Source organism: Chionomys nivalis, chromosome Y, assembly GCF_950005125.1.
Source record: "Chionomys nivalis chromosome Y, mChiNiv1.1, whole genome shotgun sequence".
NCBI classification, from domain to species: domain Eukaryota; kingdom Metazoa; phylum Chordata; class Mammalia; order Rodentia; family Cricetidae; genus Chionomys; species Chionomys nivalis.
The window spans coordinates 5108396-5124715 of record NC_080113.1 but is presented as its reverse complement, the minus strand read 5'-3'; the positions used below and the strand labels follow the sequence as shown (position 1 = coordinate 5124715).

The following is a 16320-nucleotide window of genomic DNA, read 5'->3' as shown; positions in this document are numbered from 1 at the left end:
TGTGCACCCCCCCCCCCGAGCCGGAGGGGAGTGCACGGCACCTCCAGCTCCTGCTGCAGGGCTTCTTGGCTCCACACAACCCTCCCCTTCTCCCCCAAGTTGCCCTTTTGTCTGAGGGGTCCTTCGAACTCCAAGAGTCCTGTCCCTGTGCTGAGGACAACCTGTCAGACTGGTCCCTGGCCAGCAAGGGGCCCTGATCCTGAACCAGAAGATCCACTGGAGAGCTTATGAAGGAAGAGATGGGCAGGCGCCAATGCAAAAATTCCTCCAACAACCTGAAAAACAACATGGTAACACCAGAACCCAACGAACATACAACAGGAAAACGTGAAAACCCTAATCCAGAAGAAGTAGAAAAAACTGACATTATGAAAGAGATAGAGTCCCTTAAACAGGATATGAAAAACTCCCTTAAAGAAATGGATGAGAAGAATAACAAAAAGTATGAAGAATTGAGTCAATCCATAAAAGATACCCTAGGAAACCAAGAAAAAAACAATCAAATAGATAATGGAAACAGTTCAAGACTTGAAAACTGAAATGGAGGCAAGGAAGGAAATACAAACATAAACTGAGGGCCAGCAGGATATGGAAAATCTAGGTAAATGAACAGAGATGACAGAGACAAGCATAACCAACAGAATACAAGAGATAGAAGAAAGAATCACAGATGCTGAAGACACCATAGAGAAAAAAAAGCACTGATCAAAGAAAACAGCAAATCCAACAAATTCTTATCACAAAACATCCAGGAAATCTGGGACACAATAAAAAGACGAAACGTAAGAATAGGGGTAGAAGAAGGAGAATTACAGCTCAATGGCCCAGGAAATATATTCAACAAAATTATAGACGAAAACTTTCCGAACCTAAAGGATATTCCTATGAAGGTTCAAGAAGCATACAGAACACCGAATAGACTGGATCAAAAAAAAAAAATTCTCTCGCCATATAATAATCAAAATGCAAAGCATACAGAATAAAGAAGGATTATTAAGAGCTGCAAAGAAAAAAGGTCAAGTAACTTATAAAGGTAAACTGATCAGACTTAATCTAACTTTTCTATGGAAACCATGAAAACCAGGTCTTGGATAGATGTGCTGCAGAAAGTAATAGACCAGGGATGCAATCCCAGACTGCTTTGCCCAGCTAAGCTTTCATTCACCATCAATGGAGAAAACAAAATATTCCAGGATAAAAACAAATTTAAACAATACATAGCCACAAACCCAGCCTTACAGAAAGTAATAGAAGGAAAATCACAACACAAGGAATCCAACAATGCCCACATACACTCAGACATCTAGCAACCCTTCACCAGCACAACTCAAAGAAGGGAAACACACAAACTCTACCACCAAAAAAAATAAAATAAAATAACCGGAGTTAACAACCGCTGGTCATTAATATCACTTAATATCAATGGACTCAATTCACCTATAAAAAGGCACAGGCTAAGAGATTGGATAAGAAATCAGGATCCAACATTCTGCTGTTTACAAGAAACACACCTCAACCACAAAGACAGACATCTATTCAGAGTAAAGGGTTGGGAAAAGATTTTTCAATCAAACGGACCTAAGAAACCAGCAGTTGTGGCCATACTAAATTCTAACAAAATTGACTTCAAACTAAAATCAATCAGAAGAGATGGAGATGGACACTTTATACTCATAACAGGAACAATTCATCAGGATGAAGTCTCAATCCTGAATATTGACACCCCTAATATAAAAGCATCCACTTATGTAAAAGAAACATTACTAAAACTCAAGTCAAACCCCACACTATAATAGTCGGAGATTTCAACACTCTTCTCTCATCAATGGACAGGTCAATCAGACAGAAACCTAACAGAGAAGTAAGAGAACTAATGGAGGTAATGAATCAAATGGACTTAACAGACATCTATAGAACATTCCACCCAAATAGGAAAGAATATACCTTCTTCTCAGCATCTCATGGAACCTTCTCGAAAATTGACCACATACTCGGTAACAAGGCAAGCTTCCACCATACAAAAAATTATTAGTAATCATCTGTGTCTTATTGAATCACCATGGAATAAAGTTAGAATTTAACAATAATTCTACCACCAGAAAGCCTACAAATTCATGGAAGCTGAACAGTTAACTACTGAACCACCCCTAGGTCAGGGAAGACTTAAAGAAATTAAAGTCTTCCTTGAATTCAACGAAAATAAAGACACAACATACCCAAACCTATGGGACACTATGAAAGCAGTGCTAGGAGGAAAGTTCATAGCTCTTAGTGCCCACATTAAAAACAAAACAAACAAAACAAAACAAAACAAAAAAAGAAACGAAGAAAGCTCACATTGGAGACTTAAGAGCACACCTGAAAGCTCTAGAAAAACAAGAAGCAGACTCACCCAGGGGGAGTAGAAGACTGGAAATAATCAAACTGAGGGCTGAAGTCAACAAAACAGAAATGCAGAATACAATCCAAAGAATCAATGAAACAAGGAGCTGGTTCTTTGAGAAAGTCAACAAGATTGACAAACCTTTATCCAACCTAACCATAAGGCAGAGAGAAAACCTGCAAATTAAGAAGATCAAAAATGAAAAGGGGGCATAACAACAGATACTGAGGAAATTCAGAGAATCAATAGGTCTTACTACAAAACGTTATATGCCACAAAGTTGGAAAATGTAAAAGAAATGGACTTGTTTTTAATTAAGTACCATTTACCAAAATTAAATTAAGACCAGGTGAACAAATTAAATAGACCTAAAAGTTGTGAGGAAATAGAAGCTGACATAAAAAAAACCTCCCAACCAAAAAAAGCCCAGGACCTGATGGTTTTCATGCAGAATTTTATCAGAACTTCCAATAAGAACTGATACCTATACTCCTTAATGTGTTTCACATAATAAAATCAGAAGAGTCATTGCCAAACTCTTTTTATGAAGATACAGTCACCCTGATTCCAAAACCACACAAAGACTTAACCAAGGAAGAGAATTACAGACCAGTCTCCCTCATGAAAATCAATGCAAAATTTCTCAATAAAATTCTGGCAAACAGAATCCAAGAACACATTTAAAAAAATTATCCATTATGATCAAGTAGGCTTCATCCCAGAGATGCAGGGCTGTTTCAATATACAAAAATCTATCAATGTAATCCATCATATAAATAAACTGAGAGAAAAAAATCATATGATCATTTCATTAGATGTGAAAAAAGCATTTGACAAAATTCAACACCCCTTTATGATAAAGGTTTTGGAAAGGTTAGGGATACAAGGATCATAACTAAATATAATAAAAGCAATATATAGCAAACCAACAGCTAAGATCAAATTAAATGGAGAGAAACTCAAAGCCATTCCACTAAAATCAGGAACAAGACAAGGCTGTCCACTCTCTCCATATCTCTCCAACATAGTACTTAAAGTTCTAGCAATAGCAATAAGACAACATAAGAAGATCAAGGGGATTCGAATCAGAAAAAAAGAAGTCAAACTTTCGTTATTTGCAGAAGATATGATAGTGTACATTAGTGATCCCCAAAACTCTACCAAAGAACTCTTACAGCTGACAAATAACTTCAGTGATGTGTCAGGATACAAGATCAACTCAAAAAAATCAGTTGCAAGCCGGATGGTGGTGGAGCACACCTTTTATCCCAGCACTCGGAAGGCAGAGGCAGGCGGATCTCTGTGAGTTCGAAGCCAGCATGGTCTACAAGAGCTAGTTCCAGGACAGGAAGCGAAAGCTACAGAGAAACCCTGTCTCGAAAAAAAAAAAAAATCAGTTATCCTCCTATACACAAAGGATAGAGTAGCAGAGAGGGAATTCTGAGAAACGTCACATTTTACGATAGCCACAAATAGCATAAAGTATCTTGGGGTAACTCTGACCAAGGAAGTGAAAGATCAATTTGACAAGAACTTTAAGGCATTGAAGAAAAAAATTGAAGAAGACACCAAAAAATGGAAGGATCTCTTATGCTCTTGGATGGGTAGGATCAACATAGTAAAAATGGCAATTCTACTAAAAGCAATCTATAAATTCAATGGAATCCCCATAGAAGTCCCAACAAAATTCTTCACAGATTTTGAGAGAACAATAATCAACTTTATGTGGAAAAACAAAAAACCCAGGATAGCCAAAACAATCTTATACAATAAAGGAACTTCTGGAGGCATTACCATCCCTGACTTCAAACTCTATTACAGAGCTTCAGTATTGAAAACAGCTTGGTATTGGTATAAAAAAAGAGAAGTCGATCAATGGAATCGAATAGAAGACCCGGATTTTAACCCACAAACCTATGAACACCTGATTGCTGACAAAGGAGCTAAAAGTATACAATGGAAGAAAGAAAGCATCTTCAACAAATGGTGCTGTCAGAACTGGATGTCAACCTGTAGGAGAATGAAAATAGATCCATATCTATCACCATGCTCAAAACTCAAGTACAAATGGATAAAGACCTCAATATAAATCTGAACACACTGAACCTGATAGAAGAGAAAGTGGGAAGTACTCTACAAAACATGGGCACAGGAGAACACTTCCTACGTATATCCCCAGCAGCACAGACATTAAGGGCAACATTGAATAAATGGGACCTCCTGAGACTGAAAAGCTTCTGTAAAGAAAGGACCCGGTCACTAAGACAAAAAGGCAACCCACTGACTGGGAGAAGATCTTCACCAACTCCACAACTGACAAAGGTCTGATCTCCAAAATATATAAAGAACTCAAGAAACTAGACTTTAAAATGCTAATTAACCCAATTAAAAAATGGGGCACTGAACTGAACAGAGATTCTTAACAGAAGAAGTTAAAATGGCCAAAAGACACTTAAGGTCATGCTCAACCTCCTTAGTGATCAGGGAAATGCAAATCAAAACAACTTTGAGATACCATCTTACACCTGTCAGAATGGCTAAAATCAAAAACACCAATGATAGCCTTTGCTGGAGAGTTTGTGGAATAAGGCGTACACTCATCCATTGCTGGTGGGAATGCAAACTTGTGCAACCACTTTGGAAATCAGTGTGGCAGTTTCTCAGGAAATGTGGGATCAACCTACCCCAGGACCCAGCAACACCACTCTTGGGAATGTACCCAAGAGATGCCCTATCATACCACAAAAGCATTTGTTCAACTATGTTCATAGCAGCATTATTTGTAATAGTCAGAGCCTGGAAACAACCTAGATGCCCCTCAATGGAAGAATGGATGAAGAAAGTGTGGCACATCTACACATTAGAGTTCTACTCAGTGGTACAAAACAAAGACTTCTTGAATTTTGCATGCAAATGGATGAAATAGAAAACACTATTCTGATTGAGGTATCCCAGACCCAAAAAGATGAATATGGTATGTACTCACTCATTAGTGTATTCTAGCTATAAATAAAGGACATTGAGCCTATAATTTATGATCCTAGAGAAGCTAAATAAGGTGAACCCAAAGGAAAACATAAAGTTAACCTGGATATTGGAAGTAGACAAGACTGCCAGGCAAAAATTGGGATCTTGGGGATGAGGTGGGGTGAGGGAGATGGAGAGATATAAGTGAGAAGGGGAGGATGAGGAGAACTTGGGGGAATAGGATGGTTGGGATGGAGGATTGGTGGATATGGGAGCAGGAAAGTAGATATCTTAATTATGGGAGCCATTTTAGGGTTGGCAAGAGACTTGACTCTAGAGGGGTTCCCAGGTGTCCAAGGAGAAGTTCCCAGCTTGTTCCTTGGGCAGCAGAGGAGAGCGAGCCTGAAATGACCCTATCCTATAGCCACACTGATGAATATCTTGCATATCACCAAAGAATCTTCATCTGGCGATGGATGGAGATAGAGACAGAGACCCACATTGGAGCACTGGACTGAGCTCCCAAGGTCCTAATGAGGAGCAGAAGGAGGGAGAACATGACCAAGGAAGTCAGGACTGCGAGGGGTGCACCCATCCACTGAGACGGTGGGGCTGATCTATTGGGAGCTCACCAAGGCCAGCTGGACTGGGACTGAACGAGCATGTGATCAAACTGGACTCTCTGAATGTGGCTGACAATGGGGGCTGACTGAAAACCCAATGATAATGGCACTGGGATTTGTCTCTACTGCATGTAATGGCTTTTTGGGATCCTGATATGTTTGGATGCACACCTTCCTAGACCTGGATGTGAGTGGGAGAACCTTGGACTTCCTTACAGGGCAGAGTACCCATGCCCTTTCTCAGGAGTTGAGGGGGTGGTGAAAGGGGCAATGGGAGGGAAATGGGAGGAAGAGAGCACGTGAAAATTTTAAATAGTATTTATAAAGCAATAAAAAATTAAAAAAAAGAAAGAAAGAAAATGAGAGACTTTGGAACACAGGCCTAATGCGATGTCTTCATCAAAACCTTCCCTTCAGGGTTCAGGGAGCTGCACAGAAAGTAAGACAGAATAACTAAGAGCCATAGATGGATGACTGCAAGGAAACACTGACTTCCAGACACAATATGAACCACGCACATATGAACTCATGGAAACTCAGAAAGCATCACAGGAACTACAGAGGTTCAGGCCAGATGGGGTCCAGTACTAGAGGAAAAAATAAATAAAGTCTCCAAATGTTAAAATGAGGCTTTGGATAAGCAACAAGTAGTACTCCTCCACTGTTTTTGTTTAGATTTCTTGCCCTGATTTCTCTTAATGATGTAACCTGGAAATATAAATAAATCCTTTCCTCTCCTGAACTGTTTTGTAATAGTTTTTTGTATTTTCAAGACAGGATCTCTCTCTCTCTCTCTGTCTCTCTCTGTCTCTCTCTCTCTCTGTCTCTCTCTCTCTCTGTCTCTCTCTCTCTCTTCTGTCTCTCACGCTCTCTCTCGTGTGCGTGTGTATGAATTTGTGGTGGAACTTGCTTTGTAAGCGAGGTCAGTATCAAACTCACAATATCTACCTGCCTCTGCCTCCCAAGTTCTAGAGTAAAGATATATACCACAATTACAACTGTCCAGACCCTGTTACTTAACCACACTTATTCTTATTTTAACTCATTGCATCATTATTGGTAAAGTAGTATTATTAATTATATAACTTGTCACTATATATGGCATCAGGAAATGCCAAAATCAGATACACATTCATGTCAAATTATAATTCTGGCAGTAATATATTAACACCTATCATGCACATCTTTTGGAGAAAAGTCACTGAAACAGACAACGCCCATGATGGGAGAGTTAAGACCACAAACACAATTGCTCAGCAATACACATAAAGAATAAAAATGATCAATAATTTAGTTGCTTTCTTTACAGAATATATTTTCAATCAAGAAAGAAAGCAAACCCTTGATATTTCTATACCACTAATATTTCTACTACTTTACAGCAAAGGGGTAGAGATGGAAAAGACCATCTATTCTAATCTTGCTTTTTTTTGGTTCAAGGTGAAACAACTGGAGGATAAGAGGAGAAACAATTACTGGACTTCCCACAAAATCAACTTAGGCAGTCCTGAGATCCTGAGGATCCACTAATTCTTGTCCTGACTATTACTCTTTGTTTCCTTGATATTGGGCTGTGATATTGGGCTCAGAGTTTATGTGTCTAGCATTCACGAATGTTACTGCAGACAAATAACTGGTAGCACAAATAATCCCATATGCCAGAATTAGCCATCAGTTCTAGTTGATTAAAGATTGCTGAATTTCTATAGCTCGTATTAACCACACCCTGGTCCTATTTTGTTACAAAACATAATATGCAGCTTCTCTACTTCACCTCCTTATAGTCGTCAATGCCTTAAACTGTAATAATTTTGTACTTGGCTTGATTCTTTCTCAACCTTGTCACAGAAGTTAATGACCATAACTAAAAGAGTGTTACTGAGATTGTCAGTCCAAAAAGCCTAGGCTCACATTCTTGGAAATTGGCAACGAGCCATACACACAGCAAGTTAAACTTGCTGATTCATATGATATTAAGTCGATGAAATACTAAGAAATGCACATTAACCTTCTCTAAATTACAAGCCATTATTACACCAACTTCACAGGTATAACTTATCAACACACTATACTACATGACCCAACGTCAGAAACAGCTGGACTCGAACCCACAGGTTGCTCTTTGCGTAACTATAAAATTTCTCACTTGTAACTTGTAGTTACAGCCCTCAAGAGAAATCTGACATGACTCAGCCCACAGGAAGGGATTTATCTCATGAAGGGTAATAAAGGTTCAAAAATGGCTACTGGTTTTTCAGTTAATGACAACCATTATTACCCAAATAAAACCACACACACAAGAAATTTCTCTGAGAGACCGACTCACATGACACTTCCCAAAACCTCCTCCAGTTACACTTTCCCTTGGGATATAAATGGGATGTAGTCTTCCCCCACCTCAACTCACCACACAGCTCTAGTCAATACCTCTCTTGACTACTACTACTACCTCTGCATGGTCAGCTGTTCACCCTGATACCTGCCTCATCACTGGAATGCCAACTTCTCTAGGGGAAAGTCTTCATAAGAACCGAAAACCAGCCCCATCTGACATGGCCATTTGCTACTTCTGTTTCTGTTGCTTCTCTTACACATTTGACACCCCATCCAAGTATGCACTGACCACAACAGAAACCAAACACGCGCAAAGAGCTTTTGTGATACACGTCCCAGGCTGGTCAAAATCTCTGGCTTCAGCCTCCCAATTATGGAAGTCTAACTTTTTTTGTGGCAAGTCCAAAAAGCCTGGCAAAGATAATTGTATTTTATTAATTTGTTTGTTTTCTTTTTGCCATCACAACCTAGTCATCTCAAAATAGCTTCACTGAACAAGGGAAAGCTTTCTCCAAGTATGGAAGAAATTTCTCTTTTCCACTGAGCAATCTGGGCATGCAAAGACAAATAGAATTTAACACCATTTAAGTTTTTACTAAGTCTTGCAAACTCAGTAAATGTTACAGGAGGGGGACATCAAAATGCATCCAGGAAATTTGTCCCTTGTTCTGAATTAGAGAGAGGCAAAACATTTCATTAGTGGACCATGTGTTTTCTAGGGTCTAGAATTGTTTAGTGTAAAATGAAGCAAAGGAAAGACAGATTATTCCCAAGTCAAAAGAACACTGACCTACAGAGAATTCCCAGTTATGCCTCTGCTATCTCATTTCATAATGTCACATCTGCAATGAACAATCAGCCAATCTTAGGTGGAGGAAAAAACAGGCAAATGAAAAATTGTGACAATGTGCATTGATCTCATACCCGAAAAAGTACTGAAAAGTAGGAAGGAATAAAGGACGGGAAAGCATGAACATCTAAGCCATTTAGATTAGAATCAGCGGAGAGAGAGAAAGAGAGAGAGAGAGAGAGAGAGAGAGAGAGAGAGAGAGAGAGAGAGAGAGAGAGAGCCATCCCATCCTACTCACTGTGACATCCCAGATATGAAAGAAACACTGTTGGTTCAGATTTGATTTCTCAATGGTGTCCATGTCTGTAATTGTGATTTCCCCATCCTCCCCACATCTGAGGCCAATCATGGCAAAGCTCTTGAGATACTCACAGCCAATGGCACCTGCGCCTACATACAAGTTGGCAAACAGACTGATCAATGTCACTAATGGTGGGTGCGCACCACTCCTTATTCTCAAAAGAAAACACCAAGAGCATGTAAGACCGTGTACTAGCAAGGTCACAGGGCTGGAAATTCGTATGGATGACTGAGGGAGGAGGGCAGAACGGGTAAATGGGGACAGAGGTACATGAGGCCTTTCCTCTCAAACAAATACAGGTGGTGTGACTAGGATAAGAAAAACAAAAGACCCACCTCCCCAAAAGAATCAGGGAGCGAGAGACAAATCCTAGAAATGGTGGACAGAAGCCATTAGTGTTAATCACCAGGAAGTACTTCTGATCCAAATACAGCCACTTTGCCCATCGTAACAGTTCCTGCGCTGGATTTATATGAATAAAGACAGGTTAGGGATAGACTTCCCTCAAGATGTTCCCAAACTTTCCATTGTTCCCACTGTCCTACCGGCAGGCATTTATCTTCCATGAAAGTCACTTTGTGCTCGGGGAGTCAAGGGCATCAAAGTACAGCCACTGTCTAATGGGCAGAAACTTCCCAGAAGAAGCCTGGGGAAAGAGCGTTGCCAGTAGTCACAGGTGCCGAGAGTGACAACAACAAACAGGCAGTGATGGAATCAGAGGAGCACAGCGCTCCACACCCTTTCCCCCTCCTGATGACCTTCATGACCTTCTGGGCAGCCAAACCACCAATGAAGGCATTCATGGGTGGCAGATCCCCAGCAGCTACATATGCCAACTCCCGGATGAGGTCTATGTTCAAGCAATCCTGCTGAGCTGCTGGCAATGCTCGAGCATCCACAGCTTGTGCCAAGGTCACCATTTCTGCTGCATCCTCCGGGTTGGATACAAGGAACCGAGAGAGACCCTATCATGCCCTACTGGAGGAAGAACAGGCACAGGAACAGACAAGACAAGCCAGGGTTTCTGGCTGCCTTCCCACTTATGCACCTCATCATGGGGCCGAAGAAGCCTGCTGTGTTGAGTACAGAACGATGCAGGGCCTAGAAGCCAATGTGCAGCTGAGCAGGGTGACAACACTTAGCAAACTCGGTTACCACAAAATCTGGCTCTGCCAAGGAGGTGAGCAAGGGTTTTTGTAGATCATGGAGCATCAACACCAGATGTGGACAACCTAGGCTTCTCCAAGACAAAGGTTCATCTACTCACAGGCCCTCCTCACCTACACACAAAAATGATCTTCCAAGACACTTTCACTTGACTGACAATGCCTCCACGGGTGTAGTCGGAGAAGCCAGAGGTATCACAGATACTAAAGGTATGGGGACCTGAAAGAAGAAACAGACAGAGAAGAATGACAGCCCATGCAGTGCCCCTGCGACTCTCCAAAGATCAGTGCACCATCTAAACCAAAGCACAAAAACTTTATAGAAGCCTAAGACATCCCAGTTTTTGTTTCTTTACAGAATGCTTTACTCAAACACGGGGGTGGAGAGTGGGGGAGGGACAGACAAGTAAAGCCCAAAACAAACAAACCACGCACGCCCACCAAAGGCACTGGAGTACAGAACACAACTCTCATCCCAGCACCTCAGAGGTCAACTCAGGTGGATTCAGAGTTCAAAGGCAGGGTATACCCATGACAACCAGAATGACAGCAAACACACTTATCCAGCTTCAGACTCTGGGCGCTAAGCCACCGCATCTGGCTTCTGTTTCAACACAGCCAAACAAAATGGGAAGGAAGAGTAGTTCCCCTCTGACTAACAGCTGACTCAGTAGTTGAGGGAGCATCCTGCTCTCACAGAAGACAGGAGTCTGGTTAAGTTCCCAACTACACACTTTGGGCAGCTCCCTAGAGTCTGTACCTCTCACCCCAGGGAATCTCAAAACGCACGCACACAGGCTCGCACGCATGCATGCAACTAAATTTAAAACAAGACAAAAAAAGAAATCTACTTGTCTTCATCTCCCAAGCATGATGCTTACAGATACAGGCCATACCACCTAACTTTCCTGGCAGAGATTCTGGGGATCAAACTCAGGCACTTGTGACTGCACTGCAAGAACTACCAACCAACCGACTTGCTACACTAACGCTCACTATCCCACTACTATTTAGTGAGTGAGAAGATAAAACAAGCTGTACATGTTCAAAACTAAAGACATTGTTTGCATCTGTTTCTTCATCTGGACACGGTATTCACAGAGCCCAGGCTGGCCTCTTACTCTGTAGCTAAGGTTGGACCTGAAGGCCTAATCCTCCTGCACCCACCTGCTGGAGCACCAGGATTACAGGTGCATGCCATCATCCACAATGGCACCCAATTTTCCTTTCTGACAAACAGTTTCTACTCACAGAGCTCAGGGATGGAGGACTATGTCCAAAACAACTTAAGAACCTTCAGTCCTGTCTTCATCAATGACTAATCAGTTTACAGCCCATGCAGGCATTTCTCCAAGAAAAAGAGGATGGCCATGAGTACTCAGTAATCCCACTCATTCAAGTCTACATAATACAAGGAGTTGAGACCCAAGATTTAACTAGGCAAACCTTTTAGAAACCAAGCATGCCAGTACAACTAAAGCCAGCATCAAATATGTAACGCAAGTATCTTGCAGCTATAAATAATATCAAACATCATGCTACTTTGACTGTGTTTGAGCTCACAGGTCTCACTTCAGTGCTCACGAACTTTCCTAATTTAAGGGACATAATCTCCACAGAAGCTTTGTTAGTCTCACTTTGTGGGGTTTCACTGTATTTGGCCAACTGCGTACACTAACTGTTCTGAAGTACTGTAGATGTGTCTCCCCAAATCTTCTCCCATCACTCCCTTATCGCCTTCAGATACTTTCTCAAAAATGCAGGTGGGATGGCTGAGGGGAGCTCTTGGGATCCATCTGTCTCCGTCCTCCACCCTGCGCCCCACTGGCTGGTGCAGGCCTTCCCTGCATGTACTGCCATGCCCCACCACACAACAGTGATTTACATGGCTAGATTTACAGAGTTCTGAATTCAAACTCTGTCCTTAAGAGAGCAAGTGTTTAACACAGCAAGCACGCTGCACACTGACCTCTCTTTCCAGGTTCTATTCTACCAGAACCTAGCTTACCAATCTTACATACTAGAAAGGATCTAGTCATTTAGTCCTTTTACAGCTTAGCAGGGAAAACTGAATTGCCTAAACTACAACCAAGATGGGGAAAAGTCAAAAGGGAATGAGCCAAGCATAAACCGGCTGCTTCACAAACAGCTTCACAGAAGTCAGCTGCACAGAAAGAGATGATGCAACAGGGGCCAGGGCAGCACAAGTTAGAAGGCAGCGTTATACCAGGCCATTGGTGACACAGGGCTCTGACCCCAGAACTCAGGAGGCAAAGGTAAGTCAATGCTGACTTTGAGATAAGCCCAGTCAGATCGGCAAGCTCTACAGTGATCTTGTGGCTTCTGAGACAGCCCATATCACAGAGCCACCTTTCCCTTTGGTCTGTGCCACCAACTTCTCACCCTCCTTCCCCAGGCTTGCCGTACCCAGAACTTTGATCTCTATGGGACCGATGCCATTGAGTTCAGTCATGCCCTGAACTTCTGTGAAACAGACAAAGTCACCACTCTCAAATCCATGTCGGGATTCCTCCAAACAGGTGACGACCCCTGGACTCTCCTGGTGGCGGGGAGGGGGAAAGAGTTAATAAGAGCTAAACCGCACACAGTGAGGCATGCTTATAGTCAGTCACACTTCTATGGAAGCCAAGGCAGAAGGGTCATCGTCTATTCAAGGCTAGCCTTTACTACATTACTGAGAATGTCTCAAGCACAAACACTGAACAGCAATAACACCACACACAAACAAACAAACAAAAGTATTTACAATCTATGGCAGGTTGTAAGGTCAACCACAGGCAAAGAGTACTCACCTATTTAGTCACAGGTCCCAAGTTCACCAGTCAGGTAGGTGAGGGGGAAGAAAGGGGGAACAGGAAAAGAATGGAAAAATCAAGAGGGGTAAGAAAAAGAAACATCAATAGAAAGTAAGAAAGGGAGGAGAGGAGAGAGAAAACAGAAGGGCAGGGAGAAAAATAGGAAAAGGAAAGGAAATAACAATTACTGCCAGCCTCTGCATTAGAACCTATAGGGCTGGCCTCCTTACGCTGGTGATCATGGAAACCATAGCACTGAGTGGCTGCTCCCCATCTGAATCAGTGAGAATCATTTCCTCACAGAAGAGTTGCCTACGGAGGGGATCAACAGGAGCGGAGCTTTGGGCCAAGCACAGGGCCTTCCAGCACTCGAGGTACTGGAGCAGATCAGAGGATTCTCACACCACACAGGGAAAACAAAAGAGCTTAACTCGGATCTCGTCGGTGGAGGAACACATGAAGGCTTGGGAAGACTCTCCACCTATGTTTGGTGGAAGTTAGACCAGGAAGGGGCAAGCACTCACCCAGCTAGGCCTTGAGTTTCTGCCACCACCAGCTTGATTCCACGGCTATGACAGAATTCACCCACCCGCAGCTGATATTCCAAAGGAGTACTGGTAAGAACCACCACCTGTGAAGACCAGCAGGCTCAGGGTTGGGGTGGAGTGAGAGAATAAAAGATAATAAAAGCTGTCAGAATTGAGAGAGTAGGGGGAAGAAAACAACACACAGGTTTGGCTGACTCAGCCTTTGCCATGTGAGCACACAAGTCCCAAGGGTTTCAAAAAAATAGATTCAAGAAAACACTCCTAACTACGACAGCAAGAGTAACAGTGATGCTACGGCAGGCGAACAAGGTCTGAAGACTGGCTAAGTGAATGTATCTGGTGAAAGGAACTGCTGGCTACCTACAGCCAGGTCATACACACCTAGGGTGAAAACTCAGTCATCCCAGGTTTCCTCTCATTACACCTGCCTGTACAAGGCTTGAGAATAACATATGCAGGTGATTTCCTCCAGAGCTCATACCACAACCCCCTTCTACATATGAATCTGCCCCTTTGGCGAGCTCTAACTGCTGCCTACATCTCCTAGTTTCCCAGCACAAAGCCTGACACAGACACACTGAGGCAGCCTAAAGGACAACAAAGAGAAAGAATAAGGCAGGAGGCTTGAGGATACCTGAAAACCACTAAGAAAGTTCTCAATTAAGGGTCCAGTGTAGCTGTGCAGCTCAGCAAGGCGAGGTTGTGATATCTCTGCTTGGTTTTTGCCAATATCTTCCTCACATCGGTAGAACTATAGAAAGGGTGGAGGAAGACGGGCGCCTAAGGTGGAGCCGAGGCAAGGAGAAGCCAAAACACGATACCTGGGAAGACAGATCAGCCCACTGGGCAGTGCCATGGTCATGGAGAGTGACAGCCTTGACCCTACCGAGGATGATATTCTTGGCAATTTCCACACCCAGACCCATTACCAGCACACTGGAAGTTTGGAGGTGTTTCATTGCCTCATGACCTAGTACATACCTGTCAGCAAAGAACTCCAGGTTAGGGCCTAACCCACTCCATGCCTCCTCCACTCTCCATCTCTCCTCCCAGATACTACTCACAGCTGATAAAAGTAAAGGTCTTCATCTATGTTCATTTCCTTGTTTTTTGACAGCTCCTAAAATCAACACAGAGTTCCAGGGGAGAGAAAATAGTGATGGGAATTGGCCATATGGAAAGGCTGAAGTACTACTTGGCCACTATCACCAGCAACCTCTCTGGACACCATCCCGACTCTCTGTAAGAGGAAAATACTCACATTACTTGACCCTGGGGGTATTCCAAACATAGTAGAACTGATGGGAGACCATTTAGAATCCACCTTAGAGTTGGGTCTAAACACTCTGCATTTCTTGGACAGGACTGAGCTGGACATCTGAAGAAAAATGAGAGCATCACAAGCTGAGGCATGTATGACAGGATCATTTTCCTGGTATCCACTCAGAGAGGTTTTCTAGAGTACTGATATCCTGTTCTGACGGAGAAGGCATGAAAGATAGATTTCTTAGGTCAAACCAATGCAGCTCTTAAGCGTTGGTGCAGTGTGCAAAAAGTGCTCGTGCACACAGATAAGCACCCGAGAAGCCAGCAAAGTTAAATACACAAGCATCCTTCAAAGAAGGTGGTGTTTACCTGTCCTCTTCCTGGAACCATGGGAATGGATGGAGTTTACAACATGGCTGATCCACTGCTGTCTCTGAGGAGCCAGCCTCCTCCATCCGTAACACCAATAATTCATGTTTTGCTTATCCCAAACCCTTTTCACCTAAATCTTGAGCACCAATTCCAGTCCATAAAACCCATTCTTATGAGGTCTCTTGTGCTTTAACAACAGCCTAAGTGACTTCTCCATTTTCTTAGGGCCAATCCTGGCACCCACAGGCATCATGTTTACTAAGTCAAGTTCCCTAGATCCTAAATCTTGGGTACTGTCTCTGAGTCAACAGTACCCATTCTTATGAAAGAAACCAGACATAGTTTTGTAAAGAATCTCGGTGTAAGCATGTCGTAAAATTGTTGTGCACTTGAGGCTGAGTTCGTTGTTATCTGACTACTACCGTCCTCTCCCCAACTGCTAAAGTGAAACAATGGCTAAAGTAAAATGATCTGGGCCAGACTCTAGAAGTCCTTCCTGGTCTAGCACCAGTACCCAAATCAGGCTGATCTAAGTTTCCGTCTTACCTCCCCCTGACAGTTTTTGCTGCCCGCTGTAAAGCCTCCTGGGACCCTCCTGCAGTACAGATCAGGAATTTGACAGTTCACCCCCAGAAGATTCAGAGAGCAGACATCCCAAAGTAGTATTGGGTTTCTCTGACAATAAGACTGATTT

The 16320-nt window shown here is 42.6% G+C and overlaps 1 pseudogene; it reads right to left on the bottom strand.

Moving 5' to 3' along the window:
• Positions 1-15366, bottom strand: part of LOC130868812 (ubiquitin-like modifier-activating enzyme 1 Y) — a 964755-nt pseudogene extending 949389 nt beyond the window's left edge.
• Positions 15367-16320: the final 954 nt, after the last annotated feature.